This window comes from Triticum urartu, chromosome 1A (genome assembly GCF_056163025.1).
Source record: "Triticum urartu cultivar PI428250 chromosome 1A, HENAU_Tu73, whole genome shotgun sequence".
In the NCBI taxonomy this organism is placed as follows: domain Eukaryota; kingdom Viridiplantae; phylum Streptophyta; class Magnoliopsida; order Poales; family Poaceae; genus Triticum; species Triticum urartu.
Genome location: NC_141873.1, coordinates 573,615,296 through 573,637,365, shown reverse-complemented (window position 1 = coordinate 573,637,365; position 22,070 = coordinate 573,615,296). Strand labels below are relative to the sequence as shown.

The following is a 22,070-nucleotide window of genomic DNA, read 5'->3' as shown; positions in this document are numbered from 1 at the left end:
GCAAGCATTTCGAGTGCAGTAACGTCAGGCCTGAGGACTTTGTCAAGTTCGCTTCCTTCCAACTCAAAGACCAAGCTGCAGAGTGGTTCCAGCAGTACAAGGATTCCAGAGGAGGACGTTTGATTACCTGGGATGAATTCCATCAAGATTTTAAAGCTCATCATATCCCTCAGAGCATGGTTGAAAGCAAGCGTGAGGAATTTCGCAACCTGAAGCAAGGCTCTTTGTCTGTCTATGACTACAACAAGTTGTTCCAGAAGCTCGCCCGCTTTGCTAAGTAGGACGTCCTTGATGAGAAGAGCATGATATACCAGTTCAGGGGTGGTCTCAGAGAAGAAATCCAGCTAGCTCTTGTTCTCTTTGAGCCCTTGAGGTATGATGAGTTCTACAACATGGCACTGAAGCAAGAGGCCGCTCAACTGAGGTGTGATGCTTCCAAGAAGCGAGTCAGAGATGCTACTCCTTCTTCCTCTACTCAAGTGGCCAAGCAGCAGAAGTATTGGCTTCCTCCTCCTCCGTTCCGTCAGCCGTATCAGAAGAGCAAAGGTGGCAGTGGATCTTCCCACCCACCCAACCCTGGCTTTCAGAACAAGACTTCGTCTCAAGCTCCAAGATCGAGTGCTCCATATCACCGTTCGCTTTCAGAGGTCACGTGCAACAAGTGCCAATAGAAGGGTCACTATGCCAACAAGTGCTTCAACCAGAGGCGTCTTCCTCCTCCTCCTCCTGTCAGATCGGCAAGTACAGTTGTGGTCAAGCATAACCCCAAGTACGCCAAGGTTAACATGGTGAATGCAGCTCAGGCAGAGGACTCGTCAGATGTCATCATGGGTAACCTTCCTGTTAACGATATTCCTGCAAGAGTTCTTTTTGACACTGGTGCATCGCATTGCTTCATTTCCAAACCTTTTGCATCTAAGTATGAGTGCGATTATCAGTATCTGCAAAGTTCCCTGCAAATTGTGTCACCGGGCAAGCAGATGACAGCTAATACCTGCGTTCCGGATGTTACTATCACTTTGGGTGACTACAAGTTTCTAGCTTCTCCTATTGTTCTTGGTGACTCCGATATTGATCTTATTCTCGGAATGGATTGGCTTTCTAAGCACAAGGCACATCTTGATTGTGCAGCCAGGCAGATTCAATTGACTCATTCGTCTAAGGATGTAATTGTCTTTGCCGCTCGTGATGATACCATCCGTCTATTTTCTCTCAATGAGAAGGGTGAACTGGATGCTATCTCGCAAATTCTAGTCGTTTGCGAATATCAAGACGTCTTTCCAGAAGAGCTTCCAGGAATGCCTCCGCACCGGCCAGTTGAATTCATCATCGATCTTGAGCCTGGCACGGAACCAGTGTGCAAGCGTCCTTACAAGCTCGGACCTGAAGAGTTGAAGGAGCTGAAGAAGCAACTCGATATTTAAGAGAGAATGGGTCTCATCCGGCCTAGTTCTTCTCCGTGGGGTTGTGGTGTTCTTTTTGTGAAGAAGAAGGATGGAACGGACCGACTTTGTGTTGATTACCGTCCATTGAACAAGAAGACCATCAAGAACAAATACCCACTTCCCAACATCAACGAGCTGTTCGAACAACTCAAAGGCGCCCAAGTATTCTCCAAGCTTGATCTCTGTATGGGTTATCATCAGATTCGAATCCGTGAGCAAGATATTCCCAAGACGGCTTTCAGGACAAGCTATGGTCATATGAATACACTGTCATGTCTTTTGACCTCGTCAATGCTCCTCCGACGTTCTCTCGCATGATGAACTTCATCTTCAACGCCTACACCAATGACTTTGTTTTGGTCTATCTCGACGACATTCTGGTTTTCTCGAAGAACAAGGAAGATCATGCCAAGCACTTGCGTTTGGTGCTCGATAAGCTGAGGGAACACCAGTTCTACGCCAAGTTCTCCAAGTGCGAATTTTGGCTCGATGAGGTTCTTTATCTTGGTCATATCATCTCTGCCAAGGGCATTGCGGTGAATCCTGAGAAGGTGTCTGCAATTGTGAATTGGGAACCTCCTCAGAACGTGAAGCAACTTCGTAGCTTCCTCGGTCTCACAAGCTACTGTCGAAGATTCGTTGAAAACTTTTCTAAGATCGCGAAGCCTCTCTCAAATCTTCTCCAGAAGCATGTCAAGTACGTTTGGTCTCCGGAGTGTGACATTGCTTTCAACACTTTGAAAGAGAAATTGGTCACCGCTCTAGTTCTGACTCTCCTGATGAATCCAAGCCGTATGAGGTCTTTTGTGATGCCTCTCTCCAAGGTCTTGGCGCAGTGTTGGTGCAAGAGAAGAAAGTTGTGGCTTATACCTCTCGCCAGTTGAAGCCCAATGAGAAGAACTACCCCACTCATGACCTCGAGTTGGCGGCAGTTGTGCATGCTCTTTTGACTTGGAGACATCTCTTATTGGGAAGAAAAGTGGACATTTTCACTGACCACAAGAGTCTCAAGTACATCTTCACTCAGCCTAATCTCAACCTCAGGCAGACTCGATGGGTCGAAATGATTCAAGAGTATAATCCGAGTATCAAGTATACTCCAGGCAAGGCCAATGTGATTGTTGACGCATTGAGCAGGAAGGCTTATTGCAATAGTCTGATTCTCAAGCCTTATCAACCCGAGCTTTGTGAAGCTTTCCGCAAACTGAATCTGCAAGTTGTTCCTCAAGGTTTCCTCGCCAACCTTCAAGTATCTCCTACCTTGGAAGACCAGATTCGCCAATCTCAACTTCTTGATGCTATGGTGAAGAAGGTGAAGATTGGGATTGCCAAGAGTCAACCCAAGTACAAGTGCTACCGCCTTGATGACAAGGATACTCTCTTCTTCGAGGATCGTATTATTGTGCCCAAAGGTGACCTTCGTAAAGTGATCATGAACGAGGCTCACAATTCTCTCCTCTCCATCCACCCTGGGAGCACGAAGATGTATCAGGACCTCAAGCAGGCTTATTGGTGGACTCGAATGAGGCGCGAGATTGCTCAGTTCGTGAATGAATGTGATGTCTGCAGAAGAGTGAAGGCAGAACATCAAAGGCCAGCGGGTCTCCTCCAACCTCTTGCCATTCCAGAATGGAAGTTTGATCACATTGAGATGGACTTCGTGACTGGGTTTCCAAAGTCCAAACGTGGCAATGATGCTATATTCGTTGTTATCGACAAACTCACTAAAGTGGCTCACTTTCTGCCTATCAAAGAGTCTATCACTGCAGCTCAATTGGCGGAGCTCTATACCTCTCGAATTGTCTCGCTGCACGGTATTCCACAAGTGATCTCTTCAGACCGTGGCAGCATCTTTACCTCCAAGTTTTGGGATTCCTTTCAGAAGACCATGGGCACCAACATCCGCTTCAGCACAGCTTTCCATCCTCAAACTAGCGGTCAAGTCGAGCATGTCAACCAGATTCTTGAAGATATGCTCACGGCTTGTGTGATCTCCTTCGGCATGAAGTGGGAGGATTGTCTTCCTTATGCTGAATTCTCCTACAACAACAGCTTTCAAGCAAGTTCGGGCAAGGCCCCATTTGAAATTCTGTATGGCAAGAAGTGTCGTACCCCTCTCAACTGGTTTGAAACCGGTGAACGTCAGCTTTTGGGTAATGAGTTAATCACAGAGGCAGAGGAAATGTGCAAAGTCATTCGAGATAACCTCAAAGCAGCCCAATCCCGCCAGAAGAGCTACTATGATAGTAAGCACCGTGATCTGGCTTTCGAGATCGGAGATCATGTTTACCTCCGCGTCTCTCCTATGAAAGGTACTCACCGCTTCGGTATCAAAGGGAAGCTTGCCCCCAGATACGTGGGACCTTTCAAGATCGTCAGCAAGAGAGGCGATCTCGCCTATCAACTCGAGCTTCCTTCAAACTTTGCAAATGTTCATGACATGTTCCATGTCTCTCAGCTTCGAAAGTGCTTCAAGACTCCTGATCGCACCGTCAACTTCGAGGACATTGAGCTCCAAGAAGATCTCTCTTATCGTGAGCACCCCGTTGCTATTCTTGAAGAGACTGAACGCAAGACTCGCAACAAGTCAATCAAATTCCTCAAAGTCAAGTGGTCACACCATTCCGACCGTGAAGCTACCTGGGAACGCGAGGATCACCTCCGTTCTGAGTACCCGGCATTCTTTCAGTCCTAGATCTCGGGACGAGATCCTTTCGTAGTGGTGGAGTGTTGTAACACCCTGGATATGATTTACCCAATTTGTACTCCAACTCTTGCCGCATCCGGCGTTAAGTTATTTTATTTTCTCGGGTTCGGGTCTTTGTCTCAGTGTGTTGTTATAGTTGTCATGCATCTCATATCATGTCATCATGTGCATTGCATTTGCATACGTGTTCATCTCATGCATTCGAGCATTTTCCCCGTTGTCCGTTTTGCATTCCGGCGCTTCGTTCTCCTCCGGTGGTCATTTCTATTTTTCTTTCGTGTGTGGAGATTAAACATTTCCGGATTGGACCGAGACTTGCCAAGCGGCCTTGGTTTACTACCGGTAGACCGCCTGTCAAGTTTCGTACCATTTGGACTTCGTTTGATGCTCCAACGGTTAACCAAGGGACCTAGAAGGCCTCGTGTGTGTTGCAGCCAAAACCCCCTCCAAGTTGGCCCAAAACCCACCAAAACCTTCTCCATCATCTAGAGCGTTCGATCACGATCGCGTGGCCGAAAACCGCACCTCATTTGGACACTCCTAGCTCCCTCTATGCCTATTTAAAGACCCCTCCGAATTTCTCCTTCTCCTTCCCCCCGAAACCCTAGCTCCACTCATCATCGCGCGCCGCCGGACAAAACTACGGCTGACGGACATGTCTGTTTTCCTCCCGCCACCGCCACATGGCACCGCCTGATTCGCCCGCCCGGGCGCCCACATCGCCGCCGACCCCGCGGGCCCGCGAGCCCGTGCGAAGCCCTCTCCGGCCCATCCCTGCGCGCCGCCCCACGCCCTTCTTCTTCCCCGCACGCGGCGCCCCTCCTCCCGGCCGGCCGCCGCAGACGCCATCGCCGGCGGGTTCCGGTGCTTCCTCCGGCCGGCGCCGCACCGGGCCACCGCGGCCACCGCCGCACCCCGACGCCGCGCGACGCCCTCCGACCGGCCGCCGCCTCCCCGACCTCGTCTCCGGCCAGATCCGGCTGCGGGAGAGCCGGATCCGGCGACCCCGTCCTCGCCGGCCACCGTCTTCGTCTTCTCCGGCGAGATCCGCCACCGCCTCGCTTTGCGTGCCTGTGTCAACCCTAGATCCGCGGGTGGTGATTTTCTTCTAAGTCCTCAAACTCCCAGATCCATATGCCCATGTTCATCGTGTTATAACTTTGCATCCGTAGCTCCGTTTTGGGCATATAGCATATCAAAATGTTCATCTCAGAGAGCACATCATTTCATCTCATTGCATCATTTTCATTTGAGTTCATCTTGATGCCCGATATGTTGTTAGAAGAATGCTATTTGAGATAATTGTCAGATCTGCTGCTCCAATTAGATATTTGTCATTTTTGCCGTGATTATTGGGTGCATGATATGCCCATGAGCTCTACATGAGTTTTGTTATATGTTTTGCCAATCCAGAGGTGCAACCCATGTATTTTTGTGATGTGTGTGGTGACTAGCACAAGCTTGCAAAGTGGGGCATTCGTTAATGCTGATTTCAGGGACTTAGCATTTCCACTAAATCCTTGAGCTGTTTATCTCAATATGCCATATGTTCATGTTGTTTCCTAATGATCCGTGCCTCTTTTGAGGATGATCAGTAAGGATGTTTTGTTAATCTTGTAGTGCTCTATCCATCCATGTCTTTGTTTGAAATTATGGAGCACCCTAGCTTGAGTCAATCAAGCTCTACTTTTGCTATTTCGTGAATCTGGGCAGATTGTCTACTTGTTAGCAATTTTGCCAAGGATGTTGTAGTTGATCCGTGCATACTATGTTATTGTTCTTACCATGTCTAGCTTGTATTTTGGGTATTCTTGATGGGTGTATGCTTAGATTGCCATGACTTTCTCTGTAGTGAGTGCATCGAGCTCGTAAACATGCCTACTTGATATCTGTTTTAGCATGCTCCAGTTTTCACTAAGTCTGAGAACTAATTATGTTTTTGCCATGTTCACATGCTTGCAAATGTATTTTCTGATCCCTTTTGGCTCAAGGTCACTAAGGGACTTTTGTTAAGCTCTTTGAGTAGCTCCATGCCATGCTTTACTTTGCCATGTTCAGGTCCTGTAGCATATAGTTTTCATGCTCCAAAGAGTGCTATCTGGTCTGAAATTCCAGACAAGTGTTAATTTCACCAAGTCTGAGATCTGTTTGCCAAATGCATTTTTGCCATCCTTGTTTGAACCTATTAATGGATGAATTGGCCGTAGCTCAGTGCTAGTCTTTTGTTAAGCATCATGAGAGGATCCCTGCCATATATTTTGATGCCATGTTTGGGTGCTGTATCATGCTCATCTTGTTGCATTTACATGACTACTTGCTGTAAATCACAGACCGGTGTCATATTTTAATCGCTTGCCATTTCCAAACCTAACTCCGATTTCGGTGATCTTTATATCGTTTTCAAGCGATTTCATCTCATCTTCCCAGTGGCACACTTGGTTTTCAAGTTGAGCCAGGTTCATGCATTCCTTGTCAAATCTTGCATATGCATCATATATTGCATCCCGCATAGCATACCATCTTTGCATCATGTTGTTTGAGTTTGCACGTGGTTGATTGTGTCCTTGTTGCTTGTTTGTCTTGTTTGGGTAGAGACGGGAGAAGAGTTCGCTAACGAGGAGCCCGTTGAGTTTGCTTTCGAGGATCCAGTCAACTCTGACAACTTTGCAGGCAAGATGATCATACCCTCGAAATCACTACTATCTTTGCTTTGCTAGATGCTCGCTCTTTTGCTATGCCATGCTACGATGCCTACCACTTGCTTATCATGCCTCCCAAATTGCCATGTCAAACCTCTAACCCCCCATGTCCTAGCAAACCGTTGATTGGCTATGTTACCGCTTTGCTCAGCCCCTCTTATAGCGTTGCTAGTTGCAGGTGAAGATTGGAGACCGTTCCTTGTTGGAACATTATTTACTTGTTGGGATATCATTATATTGCCATGTTATCTTAATGCATCTATATACTTGGTAAAGGGTGGAAGGCTCGGCCTCTCACCTAGTGTTTTGTTCCACTCTTGCCGCCCTAGTTTCCGTCATATCGGTGTTACGTTCCCGGATTTTGCGTTCCTTACGCGGTTGGGTAATAATGGGAACCCCTTGATAGTTCGCCTTGATTAAAGATTTTCCAGCAATGCCCAACCTTGGTTTTACCATTTTCCACCTAGCCTATTTTCCCCTTGGGTTTCCGGAGCCCGAGGGTCATCTTATTTAAACCTCCCCGGGCCAGTGCTCCTCTGAGTGTTGGTCCAAACTAGAGTCCTGTGCAGCGCCCCCTCGGGGAAACTCGGGGTTTGGTTTTAGTTGTATGGAGCGCTCATCTGAGTGTGCCCTGAGAACGAGATATGTGCAGCTCCTATCGGGATTTGTCGACACATTCGGGCGGTGTTGCTGGATTTGTTTTAACTTGTCGAAGTGTCTTGTAGAACCGGGATACCGAGTCTGATCGGAATGTCTCGGGAGGAGGTCTATTCCTTCGTTGACCGTGAGAGCTTGTCATGGGCTTAGTTGGGACTCCCCTGCAGGGATTTGAACTTTCGAAAGCCGTGCCCGCGGTTATGGGCAGATGGGAATTTGTTAATGTCCGGTTGTAGATAACTTAAACCTTAACTTAATTAAAATGAATCAACTGTGTGAGTTACCGTGATGGCCTCTTCTCGGCGGAGTCCGGGAAGTGGACACGGTGTTGGAGTAATGCTTGCCGCAGGATTGCCCTTTAGTTACTCGCCCGCGCTTTGCCTCCTCTTCTCGCTATCTTTTGCGAACAGGATAGCCACCATATATGCTAGTCGCTTGCCGTAGCTCCATATATTTTCCTTGCCTTACCTATTAAGCTTAAATAGTCTTGATCGCAAGGGTGCGAGATTGCTGAGTCCCTGTGGTTCACAGATTACTATTAAACCAGATGCAGGGCCTGATGATTCCATTCCAGATGACGCGCTTGAGCTCAAGTGGGAGTTCGACGAGGACTCACGCCGATACTATGTGTCTTTCCCTGATGATCAGTAGTGGTGTCCAGTTGGGCTGATCGGGACCGTGTCGCATGTTGGGTTGTCTTTTATTTTGGCGCCGTAGCCGGGCCATGAGTGTTTGAATGTTGTAATGCTATTTATGTATTTTGATTGACGTGGCGAGTGTAAGCCAACTATGTATCTCCCCTTTTATTATCTATATTACATGGGATGTTGTGAAGATTGCCTAACTTGCGACATTGCTTTCAATGCGGTTATGCCTCTAAGTCGTGCCTCGACACGTGGGAGCTATAGCCGCATCGAGGGCGTTACAGGCGCGCTGTCGAGGCGGGCGTTTTGGGGTTGGTCTGCGCGTTGGGCGCCTCCAAGTAAACCCAGACATGCATATCCATTTTGCCACCCATTGTCACCCTAAACGAACAGAATCTGGACAAAACGGACATTCGTTTGAGGTCGTATAGTGAAGTTGGCCTAAAGTACTAGATGGGATGGCGCGTGGTCCCACCCAGACATGGCAAGCGGGTGAGGCGGATATTTCTTCCGCAAATCATCCGACTGTTTTTAAGAGATTTCCTTTTTGTCGCAGGTCATGCGTACGTGCTGGTAGGCGAAAGCTGCGTGATGACTTCATATATTCGATTCGAGTCGAACGCAACAAACTAGCCCGGCGCAGTCGAGGATCAAATGCTTTAGGAGCATCCACCATTCAAATACTCTTTTTCTCGAACGGAGGCAAATATTTTGGCTCATCGATTAATTAAAAAAAAGAAAATTGCTCAGTTAATTTACGGAAATCCGGGCGAAAACCAATACAAATGGAACACATACTAACTACTCGCATGACAAGAAATCCATAACCGCACAAGCGACCCCGCCAGTCTCTTGGAAAACACAACATCTACAAAACCTGACATCGCTACTACGCCAAGAGACCCCCGACAAGAACACCTTGACACAAGACATTTGACACCTCTCTACCCACAACGACAACCCAATGCAAGAGGACGGGACGAGAGATCGAAGGTCATCCATCAAGCAGCGAGAGACGCCTTGCTTGTGGCGCCACTTTCTCCTTTGCCCACCTTCTTTTGTTGCCCCTTATTGGCGTTCTCGTCAAGAGGCAAGCAATCGACCCGCCCAAACCAGATCGAGCAGTCTCCACACTGGCGAGCAAGTCACAAAGTTCCTTCGCGAAGAGAGAATCTGGGTTTGGCGTAGGTGCCAACACACTTGGATCAGTGGTCATGCTACTCACAGGCATCACCTGCTCGATGTTCGCAGACGAGGGAAGGGCAGCAGCATTGAAAGGAGGCTCAATATCATACAGATTTCTGGTTTCTAATATTTTTATCAGGCCGAAGTACTGGAAGCAGACTTAATTTCAGACGGGATATTTTTCCAACATTTTTCTACAAGGAACCAGCGTCAGCAAGTTGATTCTGAAGCTGGCCTGCTGATATGGCAAAAAGACTCGGACTTTCGAGGAACGGTCTATTGAATAAGACGGCTATTTGAGTGAGTCAGTCATTTAAATGTACTAATTATACTTATTTCAAAAGCTTGACATAAATAAATTTGCGCCAACCTGGGGGCTAATGTCGGGGATATACCCCGTGGAGGATGACCCGATAAGTAAGCCCAAAGATCAAGACCCGCTGATGAGCTCAAGAGGACAAGAGACGGCTTGGACTTAGGGCTGCTAAAACCGGCTTACAGGAGGACCCAGCGGGCCGACTCATGGCGAGGCTCAAGAGGAGAAGACCCGGCCTGGGGTAGACTCGGCCCGGAGGAACCTGACTCGGCCGATGGAGAGTTGACCCGGCAAGGCCCGGAGTCCCAATACCAGAAGGAGTCCATCTAACTCGGAAGGCAGAGACTAGTATCCTACTTGGAGTAGGGAAGAGTCTAGTCCTAGTCCTATGAGGACCCTACATATAAGCCACCCCTTCAACTCTTTATAATGAGGGGCAGGACACCCCAAGAGGAACAGGTTACAAGTCATTAAAGTTAGACAAATCAACAACTCTCGAGATAGAGGTGGCGAGACAGCACCCTTGTAATCGAGATCATCACCATCAATATAAATCAAGCAGGATGTACACTTTTACCTCCACCGCGAGGGGCCATACCTGGGTAAAACTTGTGTCTCTCGATTCCGACCAACCCTGTTCTAGCTACCACCTAGTTGTGTGGCCTCACACCTAAGTCCTTTCACGATGACATCTGTCGTGACAAAACCACGACAATTGTGCTATTGATCACTCTGTTGCAGATATTTAGTCTCCATGTATGGTTGAATTGATAACTCAACTATTAATACTTACAAATACTCTTTGGCCCCCCTTGTGTCGAATCGATAAATTTAGGTTGAATACTCCACCCTCGAAAACCGTTGCGACACCTTATCCTTGTGGGTCATCACATTCCGAGAAAGTTTTATTCCCATTTTAAAAAACAATATTGTAATGATGTCATGGGCGCGTGCAAGTGTGGTTTGTCTCGAAACGGTCAACGTAGACAAGGGGGAGAACCAGCAACTATGAACGGATGCAAGTTTCACAAAATGATGACACCGAAGTGCCTCAGCAGGGCACTGCTGGAACTTTGCAGCTACGTCGGGGCGCATAGCATGGCTACGCGCTGCCGGCAGCACGCGCGCGGTTGTACGTGTGCGACGGCACCGTGATGTCCAATGCACACGAATTGCTCCACGGAAAGCGTAGTGGAGATACTCAGCTATATGACGTCTATGCACAATTTAGCGAAAGCTTTTGATGTAGCTTTAAGAGTGTTAATAGATAGATTGCAAAATGAATCCAATCAGTATCAATTTCATTGATGATCAATCCTTATATACAACGGGAGGGGGCGCGAGCGAAGGGACGCGTCCACTCGATGGGGAGCGAGGAAACCATCGTGACGCTTGCCGGATTGGCAACGCACATACAAGGGAGGATTATCTCATTAATTACAATATTAATTAAATCCTAACACTCCCCCTAATCCTCTCTTGTCCTTCTGACTGATCATCCTTGAAATAATCTTCTCCAAAAACCCTGTAGGAAAAATATGAGGAGATATGCCTAATATGCCATCAAAAACTCCTTCCAAAAACCCAGTGGGAAAATAAGGAGAAAACGGCATATCGCAATGCTTGTATTACTATTGCCTCATTAAAAACCTTTCATGAGAAACCATTCAGGAAAACCTCATAAAGGAAAAGAGTGCAATATCTAAGATCCAAAGATCTTCAACAGGTTATCATATGGGAGTACACTCCCCCTGAATTTTGCAAAACACAAAGTCATCCCATACCAGTTCCATTAATATGATATTCGGGATTATCACTTGACTTTGTTTGCAAATTATCTTCCACCTCTTTTTAACTTTTGGGGACGAAGATACTTTCAGAGCCATACACATTCTAGTGTTTCTCTTTATAACCTGTTTGCATCTGCATAATACAAACAAAACATTATCTTCGTAGATAATAGTGGGTGGTTCCTACCAACCAATCCCACTTGAACTTTCAACAAAGTTTATCATTCCATGAAGTCACATACATTCATGTGATGCTTCATACAAATCAATGATTTCAGAATGACTAGTGGATGCAGCCACTAAAATATGTCATCTCGACTTCCCAGAGAAGGTCACACCTTAATTCGAGGAGACAAAAACCAGTCTGTGATCTAGGATTATGGGGATTTAATATATAACCAGCATCACAATATCCAACCATGATCATATCTTGATTTTTTTTCTCATAGAACAAACCAAGATCTATAGTGTCCAGAAGATATCTAAAAATATTCTTCACACCAACCCAACGCCTTTTAATTAGTGATGCATTGTATCTAGCTAATAAATTTACTGCTAATGAAATACCAGGCCTGGTGTAGTTTGCTAGATACACGTGTGCTCTCATTGCACCGCGATATGGAAACTCAAGTCCAAATATCTCTTCATCACTGCCATTAGGCCTTAATGGGTCCTTATCTCTAGTAATCCAGAGATCTCAAAACCATAGTTCTTTAATGGATATGACTTATCCATGTTGAACTCTCAACAATCTTTTGGATACATGTAGACTGGTGAATAACTATTCCTGAAGGAATATGCTCAAGTTCCAAACTCAAGCAAAGTTTGGTCCCAACCAAATCTTACATCTTACACTCTGTCTTAAGATGATATGATTGTATCATGTATCTCTTGTGTAGTTCCAATGATATTCAGATCACCAACATACACATAAATTGTACAAATCCTTCTTTGGACTTCTTGATGAGTATACATGAGCAACTATCATTGTTTGAGTAATCCTTCTAACAAAGGAACTCACTCAGTCGGTTATACCACATCATTGCCAACTACTTCAAGTCATAATGACTTCTGAAGCTTGACGCAACACATGTTGCGATTAAACTCGGAATCTTCGCTCTCTCAGGAACTATCATAGAGATATCCGAATCAAGTGACTCATACAACTATGCAGTCACAACATCCATCAATTGGATATACAAATTCATTATTCACTGCCAGTGATATCAATATCGGAACCTTATTCCACTCATAATAGGATAACATATTTCATCATAAACGATGACGGGTTTCTGCGTGAACCCCTGTGCTACAATGCTCGCTTCATGTCTCACCACCTCATTGTTTTCGTTCCTCACATGAACAAAAACCCATTTGCTCCCCTAGGGAACAAATTCAGAGGAGTGGGTATTACTGATCAGGTCAATACCCCCCTCTTCTTGAGAGCGAGCGCATCCTCAATTGCTACCTTCATTTGGATCAACCAGAGTATTTTAGACACTCAGCCATGCATGGACTTAGGTTCTAGATCCAATCCAAGGTCTTTTGCAATTCATGGGGATAAATAAATGTCGACATAATGTAGTCTTTATTATATGATTCTCCCGAATCCATATCCATAGTGGAGATTTCATCATTACCTTTTGACTCTTTGTGATTTCCCAGAACAGTTGAGTCAAGGTCTTCCGATGTCCCAGCACAAAAATTTGTGTGCACACTCGTGCTGGGTCCTGGATGTGTCCAACATCCTTCAGGTGTCGTTCAACCCTTGGTTGAATATCAACATGATGTTGACCTGCATTTACTGTTTGAGGATTCCTCATTCCCCTTGAACGCTTCCATGAAGCCTTGTCCTCTTGTGTCCAGATTCCTCCCCCTCATCGGGGGCCGAGTGGACCTATGGGTCACATCCACTCTCTCAGGCACATTCACTATGGGAACATTTTACTTTGTGACACCTTTATACTTAGTAAATGCAACTGGCAGATTATTTGCGATACTTTGCAAATTTATAATCTTCTGAACCTCTAGATCAGATTCATTCATACGTGGACCAAAGGACTAGATGTCTATTAACATCTGGTTCAATTTCCCGGCATTCAATGTGGTTCTTATCTTCCCCTAATGCCGAAAAAATGTCCTTATCAAAATACAACCAGTGTACCGGGCCATAAACAAGTCCCTTCTAAGGACTTCAGGTACTTTATGATTGACGGAGAATTGTACCTCACACAGATCCCCCATTTCTCTATGAGGGCCCATATATGTACGTTGTGGTGGTGAAACCGGTATGTATCCAACACAACCGAATTATCGCAGATGGAAAATACTTACTCATTTCCACGTAGTAACTGCAACGGGGAGACCATATAATATGCAGTTCGTCGAATTTGTATATGCAGTACGTAAAACTGCAATGTCCCCAATTAGATGTTGGGAGATTACAATTCTGTAGGAGCAATCTTGCTATCAACTTATCCTCTTGACAAGTGATTCCGCAAGACCAATCTGGGTATGTACACAAAGTACCAATATGCTCCACAGTTATGCCTCAGTCTAGGCAGTAATCATCAAATGCTCACGAACTAAATTTCGTAGCATTATCCATTCTGATGGATTTTATCCCGTGCTCAGGATGATTTGCTCTCAAATTAATGATTTGAGCAATAAGCTTTGTAAAAGCATGGTTCCTTATGGAAGTAAGACACACATTGGACCATCTCACTGATGCATCCAAAAGCACTATGAAATATGTAAATATTCCATATAACGGTTGAATTGGATCACATATATATCTCCTATCCAAGGAAATCTAGTGGCTCATCCTTTTCCATGAGATAAGATGGCCTTGCGGTCAGTTTCCCAGTTTGCACACATCGTGCATACATAATTCAATGAATTTGGAAAATTCACACCGTTAGATTGTGTCCAATTGAACCATCAATAATTTTCTCATCCTCCCAATACTAGGATGACCAAGGCAATCATGCCATATCTTGAACTTCTCAAGATTCTAGAAAATTATCTTATACGCCAATGCATATCCAATTTAATGTATGTATAATACAATCCACAATATAGAGAAACATTTACTCTAGGATTTCATTTAAATCCTTTTTGTTGAGTCATGAGAAGGCTTCCAACCTCACTCATTATATGAGTTTCAACATAGAAACCATTGCGGATATCCTTATAACTCAGCAAGGTACGAGTAGAATCTTGATGCATGAATACATCAACGACTATCATATAGTACCCATAGGGAGTGTAATTATGGCTTGACCAGAACCAACAATTACCCCATCACGACCAACAATTGTCATGATGTTTCGACTACTCTTATCAAGAGCCTGGAAATACTTAATCTCCCTTAGTATCATGTTAGTAGACCCAGTTTCTACTAACACATTTTCTTCTCAATTGGATTATTTCAATAGGTTTCTATAGATAAAGAAACCAATTTTAACATTTGACTGAACTCATATAGAAATAATACATACATTATAAACTATATATGTGAAAGGACATACCACAAGCATCATGTCTAATGACATAGTTATCATATTATGTCGATGGACATAATTTGTTTTACACTATGTAATAGTGACAAATCCAAGAGAATAAATTTGGTCTCCATATATGTCACTAGAAGTGAAGTCCACGAACATGTCATTGATATTTAGTAGTGGACCTTCCTTTCGCCAAGAATACTCCTGGTTGCCAACGTTCTAAGGAACGTTTAGGAAACTTTCAACCATCGGGAAATCATCCCTATGTTCAGTGAAGTAAGCTTCACATTGGTTCCCATGAGACTTTTGCTCACTTTTGCCCTTGGCAATTGATTGCATACACAGATCCACCAAATGCTTGGAAATATCACTTGTCCTTGCAATCAGTTATACAACCACTCCTATAGCAACCACCAGAGCTGCTAGCATTGTCATTTTTTTAAACAACTTTTGCTCTTTTCAACTCCATTATTACTCTGCTTCTCATCAATGTATCCACTTCCTTTCACAAACAACGAAATTGTTAAGTCAAAATCCTCATACAAGGATTGAAAGTGGAGATCATTTCTGCAATGAGATCGGCATCTAAAACTACACTATTGCAGAATCACAACTTTTAGTTGTTTTGATGCATATCAGAGTTGTATGTTGCCACTGACTTGAAGTCATGGAATCAGACGAGCGTCCATTCCCTATGCACTATAGGTATCATCACCATTCTCTATTGATCCCAACAGATCAGCGTGTAGGTGATGTGAGATGAAGTGCAATGCAACATACTACGCTATATCATCTATAGCAAGGGCCCCTGAGCAGGTGCGGTTATGGTGGAACTGGGATTCAGGCAAACTCATTCTCGATATGTCCAACATATCTTGCATGAAATATTCATGCCCATTAATTTACTCTCTAGTAAATTAATCATCAACATGTAGCAACCATCAAATTGCTTGATCAAATATGTTGATACACTAGTCTGCTTTACGATACAGTAATACACATGAAATTACTGTAAATACACATACATGCGAAAAACTGCATAGCCAAATGCTAAAACAGAAAAGGAAAACAAAAAAATGGTCCTGGGCCGAATCTGCACAACCCAAACCAGTGGGCATAACCCACATGTTTTTTCATTCTCGCTTCCTTTTTTTGTTTTTGGACAGAGATGGGCCTTTGGCCGGCCCACAGACGCGCACCGCCCCAGATATCGGATAAGGGAGACGCTACGGGTTCCGTCCCCATTGACCAACCGCCTCTAATCCTGGTCCAAACGGCGGCCTCGGCTGCCTCCCGGCCATCCTTCGTCGTCGCTGGACAGAGGGTCCCGGACTCCCGGCGCGCCATACTTCTCCTCTGAAGAATAATTTATCTCGCTGCCGCGCAAGCAAACTACCTGACGCTTGCCTCGATGATGAGCGGCACGCCGACGCCGTGCGCCGTTCGACTGCTGCTACCGAAGCCGCGCGCCAGTGCCGGAATGCCTCACTGGGCCCCGACGGTTGTGCCGAGGGCCACAACGCGGGCTGGGCGCCGCCTACGCGCGCGATGCACGCGGTGCCGCCACCGTCCCTTCTGCAGGTGAGTTACCTTACGGCTGCATATGCGTGATGTGGCTAGCGAATTCGTTTTCTTGCTTGGGAGTGCCGATCATATCTCCTGCGCACAGGCTACACGCCAATTAGTTAGTAATAGTAGGTCTTTGATTTAATCACAAAAGACAACTACTGATTCATATCTTGTAGGGCTGCATGATCTTCTTTGCCATGGAGATGGAGGGGCTGGTGCGTCGCCGCCTCTGTGTGGAGAGCGCCGACAAGAGGCATCTCCTCCCCTCTATAATCTTGGGCGTCGCCTCACGACCGCTGCTGATGCCGAAGGTACCATCGGCCATGTTCATGTCGTGGATGGCTGTTGTCGACGTCGAAGGTGCCATACTGCCATGGGTCCTTCCGCTCTTGTCGTCATGTGCAGGGCCGCGTGAGCCGCCGCCGGTCCTCAAGAAAGGGGCGAAGTCCACGCCGTTGCATCACCATGACGCCGCGCGTACGACGCAGACGTGGTCGCCGCCGTGACTGATGTTGCCATCCGCACCGGGGCTTGATGCTTCACTCCACCGCACCGGATACCGCTGCTTGAGCGTAGCGCCGGCACAGCCAGGGATCGCGCGAGGCATCGCTGTTGTCTCTGGCCTAATCGCTCTCCGTTAGGCAAAGTGCTGATAACGTGTTAATAGACAGATTGCAAAATGAATCCAATCAGTATCAATTTCATTGATGATCAATCCTTACATACAACGGGAGGGGGCGCGAGCGAAGGGACGCGTCCACTCGATGGGGAGCGAGGAAACCGTCGTGATGCTTGCCGGATTGGCAACGCACATACAAGTAGGGGTGGAAACGGATCGGATAATGCTCTTACCACTTTTATTTTCATATTTTCAAAACGAATACGAATCCGAATATGGATGTTCTCGGATACGGATGCGGCTCGGATATTATTCGAATACTGATATGTATCGGATATTTTCTTGATTTGGAACGGATACGAATTATATCAACATGTTGCTTAAGTAAATTAGTCGATAGCTATGTAACCTAAAATAATCAACTTGTGACATACAATAAGTCAATGATAAATAGGTTTATGAATAAATACTATTGTAATGCATAATAATTTATAAGTTTAATCATATAAAGAGTAAAATTTGACCACTTATTTCGCTTTTATTTTGGATAATTGGAATATTGGACCTAGAATTTTAAAAAATACCTTCCATAATCTTATTCGGATACGGATATATCCACTTCCATATCCATATTTGTGTCAAAATCTCTTACCGTATTTTATTTTGTATTTGTTTAATAAATTCAGATACGAACAATTTTCATTTCCATTTTGGTTCGGATGCGGATGTTTCAGATATGAATAGGCATTTTCTCAAATACGAATATCGGATATTTCGAATTATCCGCTACCACTTTCCACTACAAGGGAGGATTATCTCATTAATTACAATATTAATTAAATCCTAACAAAGAGAACACCCCGCAAATTAACTACGTAGTACGTACCACTACGTAGTATCTGGCTAGCAGTTTCTTCTCTTGAATGAAATCTACGCCCCAATTTATTTCAGTTGATCAATGCCTCATGGGATCGGCGAACCAGGCGACTAACTTGTATCCATTCCACATTTTATCTTAGCAATGGCTAGATTCTGAACTTCCGATATCATCACATCAGCAAAGACGACACCACGAACAGCAATGCTACAACGAAAGGTTAAAACCAAAACAAAGAGATTAAGGTTCAATCTGCCACGCTAAGGCTAGCAGAGCACAGATAGATATAAGTTCTACACGCCGAGGATATAGTCGATATACAAAGATACAACTACGGCAAGAAACATGACAAGGTAAAAGCTCCAAGCAAATTCTTTTGGCCTTGTTGTCGTCACCGGTGGCTGCTGTTGTTGTTGTTGCTGCTGTCTTAGGGCATCTCCAGCCGTTGGCCCTTCAGGGGGCGCCTAAAATCGCCGTCTGGGGGTGAGCCGGCGCAAAAATTAGGCATGGGGCGAGTTGGTCCCCAGCCGCCGGCCCCAGGGCCGCCCCCAAGCACGTTTTAAAATAAAAGAAGATCGGCGAAGTTTGGTTTAAACACGATAAAATTCGGTCAAACACGATAAATTTCGGCACATTTCGGCGAAGTTCGCGGATTTTCATTACATAGCACATATACATAAACTAATCTAAAGGAAAAACTGGCTGAAGTCGCCGCCGTCGCCGCCATCGTCGTCGGCGGCCTTCTCCTCCTTGACGCGGGCGCCCCTGCTGGACCCCTACCCGGCGTCGCCATGGCGGACTGGTGGCGGCGCATCGTCGTCGTCGTCGTCGCTGTCGCAGATGACGACGACTCCGCCTTCGTCGCGGCCGCGTCGACGCTCCGCGAAGCGAAGCAGGGCGGCGCGCTGGCGCTCCTTCGCCTTCTCCAGGCGCTCCTTCTCCATCGCTATGGAGTCCCTGCGCGCCCATTCCAGGACCGCGTAGTCATCGTCGAGCTCCGTCGTCACCGGCGCGGCCGGCTCCTTCTTCACCGGCGCGAGCCCCGGCTCCGTCTTTGGCTTGACGAAGCGCGGAGGAGAAGCCGACGAGTAGGCGCGCCGGCCGCCCTCGTTGATGACGATGCCGGCGCTGCGAGTGCGCCGGCCGAGCGGCGTCTCCGCCGCGGGCTCGGCCTTGACGCCGAGCAGGGCCGGAGTGCCGGAGGAGTGCGATGAAGATCGGGAGAAGGAAGAAGAGGAGGAGGACCCGAACCTCCTTGGCGCCCATGGCCCGGCGCGTCGGTGCTGCGCCGGGGCGGCCGCCCTCGCCGGGTACGCCAACGGCGGGTCGTTGCCGCCCTCGAGGTACGTCAGCACGCCCTCGAGTGTGCGGCCGGGGACGCCCCACCACAGGTGGTGCCCCTCGCTGTTCTGCCGGCCGCCGACCACCGGCGCGCCGTTGGTGGACGCCAAGCGCTGCTGCTGGTGGCGCTCGAAATACGCCGCCCAAGCCACGTGGTTGTCGGCGGCGTACTGAGGGAGGGAGAGTTGGGTGTCGGTGAGGGAGGCGCGCACGACCTCGACTTCCTCGGCGAAGTACTTCGGCTTCGCCACGGCGTCGGGCAACGAGGGAATGGGCACTTCCCCGGCGCTAAGCCTCCACCCCGTCGGCCCGGCGCGCATGTCCGGCGGCGCCGGGATGTTCGCCTGGAACAGGAGTCAGAACTCCTGTTCGCGGAGCGAACGGCGGCCGAAGCCGTTGGCCGCCGCCTCGTCTCCGGGGTAGCGTTCCGCCATGGCGACGGGCTCGGAAGAGGTAGAGAGATAGAGGGAGGGGCTGGGCGGCGGCGCTCGGGAGAGGTAGGGAGAGGGAGGAGCTGGGCGGCGACGAGGGGCGGGGCTGGTGTGGGCACAGGCGAGTGCAGGCCACCGGTTATATAGCCGCGCCGCACCCGTGTGTACGCGTGCGAGGGAGGGGAGGCGTCGGCGCGTCGTCCCGTGACGCGCCGCCCGTGAGGAATCAATGGCAAGGCTGACCGGCGGCAGCCTTGCCTGACCGGCGGCAGCCTTGCCATTGATTCCCTGCGGGAGCCGAGGCCGTTGGGGGAAGACAAGGCGCCGTGTCGCTGACGCGGCGCGCCCGTGGCTGTTTCGCGCCAAAACAGTTCGCCCCGGTGCCTCCGGACGCCCCCCAGCGCGCCGGGTTCGGCCTAGGTCCGCCGACGCTGTTTTCGACCCAGGCCGGTGAAAATCGGGCTCCTGTGGACACGACTAGACCGTTTTTTTAACGCCGGCGCGAAAAAATCGCCTGAGAAAGCTTTCCTGGTACGCGGCTGGAGATGCCCTTAGTTCACATGTCTTCCGAGACGAATCCACCATATCCTTCATCGCTGGTGCCGCTAATGCTCCTGCCGCCGCCCCAAACGGCGCCGCCGATCCTGCAAACATGGGCGCCGACGCCATGGTGCCAAACAGACTAGCACACGAGGCGCGCTGCCCCCCATGGGAGCTCATGCCGGACAGCAGGGTCGAGCGCCCAGTCCGCTCGTACTCGTTCCTGGTCGCCACACGGGCGCTAAGCTCGGCCAGCTCGTGCACTAGCGCCCTGCACCGGGGGTCGCCGGCCAAATCGCCCACCGCCGCCTTCTGGCGCATGTCCAGTATCCTCGCAGCCTCGGCGTAGTCACCACATTCCGCGGCTGCCTGCGCTGCCATAGTGTCTTCCATCGCCTCCACCCGGAAACGCTCCACCTTGACCTCCATGGACGGCTCCTCGACCGTCACCTCTAACGGCCTTTGCACCACGGCATCCTCCGCGGCCACCTCCATCGACTTCCCCGTCGTCGTGTCTTTGTAAGTGCAGCTCACCTTGACAAGGCATGTGGTCATGGCCTCATCTGCAGCAGCGCCGACGACCCTCGTCCCTCGGCACATCCACGAACAGCAGGAAGCGTCTCTCCTCATCGGCGTAGAGCTCGCCAACGTCCACCGAGGCTGCACGGCCGTCCGCGAGGACACGGCTTTTGTAGCGACCGGATTTGACGGCTCGGACGCACACCTTGGGGTGGACGCACGTAATGGCTATCCATGCCTGCTGGGCGGTGACCGAAAGGAGCCCACCCATGCACTGGGCGAACGCGTCTTGCACCACGGCCTGGTTCTCGATGAAGGAGTACGAGCCGCCGGTTAGCTCGGCGATGGCGTGCATGGCCGCCGGATCGTGGTCGGTGCCGAAGCCGAATGTGTGGATCGGCGCGGTTGAGCGTTGCACCAGATCTCGGTAGCTCCTTCGCCACAAGTAGTTGTCCTGGCATCTTTTTGAAATATGTTCCGAAACTAAAAAATGTTCGTGAGTTAAATAAACATAAAAAATAAATTGCTCTGAGCTTACAGGGTATTCATGATTTTGAAAATATTCATGAATTTGAATTGTTGCTCTGGAAAAGGGAAACACTTACCATCAACCGGCCGATAACAGGGCCGCATCGGTCACCTTCCATGCGTGACACGCGTCCCGCAGACCATCCTTCAATAAACTCGCTTTTGCAACAGGAGCTATGCTTCCGAAACATATGCGGTGTTGCAATACTTTACGACGGGTCTATGTTTTACAACAAAACTTCTCTTGCGAATTTTTCTGCAACAAGACCTCAGTTGCAAAAATATAAAAAAAAACTGATGTTGCAAAAAAAATCCGCAACAAGACCTATGTTGCAAAAATAATTCCGCAACAAGACCTGCGTTGCAGAAATAAATTCCACAACAAGACCTGTGTTGCAGTATGGAGACGCGTTCGTCCGTGTGATGCGGTAATCCGACGGCTCGCGGTCGATCTTTTAAAAAGATCAACCGGCGGACGTGTAGCACACCCCTCTGAAAAAAGATCTAATTATAAATTCTATATATCTAAGAGACTCATCTTACTATCCTATTTATCTTGACATGTACATCGTTAAATAGGTCCCACCTATAGAAATATTTAGTAGAACATTTTGTAGAGGAGGTGCAAGTGTACAATTTTACGGCCAAACATGGCTAAGGGAAAATAACTGCAAACAGAAATTGAACACCTATA

At 47.8% G+C, this 22,070-nt stretch overlaps 1 long non-coding RNA gene and 1 pseudogene across 1 annotated transcript; one reads left to right on the top strand and one right to left on the bottom strand.

Moving 5' to 3' along the window:
- The first annotated feature begins 15,766 nt into the window (after positions 1-15,766).
- Positions 15,767-17,227, top strand: LOC125541130 (uncharacterized). The gene is made up of 2 exons (XR_007297452.2): positions 15,767-16,533; positions 16,698-17,227. It is a non-coding gene; the product is annotated as an uncharacterized LOC125541130 (long non-coding RNA).
- Positions 17,228-20,266: 3,039 nt separating this feature from the next.
- Positions 20,267-21,481, bottom strand: LOC125532569 (uncharacterized; annotated as a pseudogene).
- Between the last annotated feature and the right edge of the window lie 589 nt (positions 21,482-22,070).